This window comes from Ostrinia nubilalis, chromosome 18 (assembly GCF_963855985.1).
Source record: "Ostrinia nubilalis chromosome 18, ilOstNubi1.1, whole genome shotgun sequence".
Taxonomy (NCBI): domain Eukaryota; kingdom Metazoa; phylum Arthropoda; class Insecta; order Lepidoptera; family Crambidae; genus Ostrinia; species Ostrinia nubilalis.
The window spans coordinates 5,713,172-5,715,353 of NC_087105.1; positions in this window are offsets into that span (position 1 = coordinate 5,713,172).

Below are 2,182 nucleotides of genomic sequence, written 5' to 3' on the forward strand. Positions count from 1 at the left end.
AACTGGCTGACCCCACAAGCTGTGGGGTCAGCCAGTTTCTTACCGGGCTTCGGGATGCCAATGACTTCTGCCTCTTTCCACGCGTCGGGAAAGATGCAGTGAGACATGGCCGCGTTGAAAATAGCAACTAAGAGGTATACTAGGGGGGCGGGCAAGGCGCGTAAGACTCTATTAGAGATACGGTCCGGGCCGGGGGCTTTGTTGGGACGGAAACCTTTGATTATCGTTCGCACCTCGTCGACGTTGGTCGGGTCTAGGGTTGTGGTCGGAGGGAGGGCGGCTCTACGTTCGACTTCGCGGTTCATTCCGTATTTATGGGGAGCGGCTATCTCCATCCCGCTTTCACACGCTATTGCTATCCCTGTCTTCGGGAAATCCACAGTTTTTGCTAATTTTCTCCAACTGGCAGGTAGTTTTACAATGGTTTCTTATTTTCTACAGATGCGTAATTAATTTATCTACATTATACAAAAAGTTTCATCCCAAAATTCCCGAAATTGGCGAAGTTATTGACAAAAAACCTAAAACGGCTCTCTTTACGGTATTGCCTCGCGCAACGGACCATCCGTGCAAGACAAGGACAAAACATATTGCTATCTCACGCTCTAGAATGTTCGAAGCGAGAGGTCCGATATTTCCGTCTCGTTTCTTCTCTATTTTTTCCTGAAGCTATTTTGTGGAAGTGAGAGATCAGACAATGCAAGAAAGAGGCCTACCGAGTGAGTAAGCGAGAGAGCCTGATGGTTTTCGCTACGGTATTGCCTTTTTGGCGAAAATTTCATGTTCATTTTCTTAATTACGAAATAGATTAATTAGTTGATTTTAACTAATTGACATGATGTTGCTAACGTTAATCTTGACTATTCTTGACGTCGCTAACAATACTTTTCCTAGCGGAACCCCCGTGCTACTCCGCCCGCACGCCCTGCCCTTCCCTTTAGACATACTCTCTAATCTGTGGCCCTTCCCTTGTGCGTAAACAAGTCGGTGCGAGCGAACAACGTCGGTCACGAAACGTGGGATAATATTTTTTACGGAACCCTTGCGGCCCTTCCACGGAACCCCAGGGTTCCGCGGACCACCATTCGACGATTCTTTCTTGCAAATTTTTATTAAAAATGTTAATCCTATTATTTTGCTATACGAATACAACAAAAAAGTTAACATTATTCCGTATTCTTCATTACAAGGGTACATTTTAACATAAAAACTGGAGATTTTTTAAAAAATACTTAAATCTTGAATAACTTGGAAATGAACAAGTTTCGGACATGGTCAAATGACTTAAATGACTACAATAAATAAGCTCTACTTTAACCCCTATCAAGGAATGTATCGCTTTTCCTGTCACCCTGTATAAACATTTGCCAAATGATAATTTGACCAAATGAATTAGTTGCGAAAAGCACAGTTGCTAAAAGTTCATTTGGGAAATGAAACTTTGGCGATAAGTTGTTTGCGAAGTGAAATTTGGCAAAAAGTAATTTGGCCAAACGGAAGGATACCCAAATTTTTATTATGGGATACTTAGAATTTGCTCTAGGGTTAATAATGAAATTGCTGGTAGGGCTTCTTGGCGGGAATCTGAAGCGTCATGTTAGCGGTTTTGTTTTATTTCCTCAAATTCGTGTTTGGGCGACTATTAATGTGTAATAATGATGGATTTATTAACCATTGAGTGTTCGTGAACATGCATGAGTGTGGGCAAGTGAAGCAAAACAGTGCATCGTGATTCTTCTGATTCTCTCAAGTTGTCCATAGGAGATCTCAGTGTAGGGTAGTTGAACGGGAAGCATGGTCGATCTGTTTTATTGGTTTCAATTTATTATTTAATGGATTTAGTGTACAAATTTGGTGTTATTTTGTGTTCTAAAGTGCAGTGAAGTGATAAATTATAAAAAACATTGAAATACTTCGAATTTGAGCGCGCATCGAGTGTCGAGTGGGTTGTCGTATGAACAACCCGCTTTGGACCCGGTGGCGTCTCGAAACCTGCTTACGGGCATACTTAACTCCACGGAATCCATGAAAAATCAATAGAACTGAAACACCCACGTTCTATTGATAACTATGTCAATTATTTTTTACTTGACATTGGCAGAAATAAACCTCCCAGAGAGGTTTGGTTACCATTAAAAAAAAAACTCTCCTGTCAATGTCATCCATCTGTCACACTTGTCAC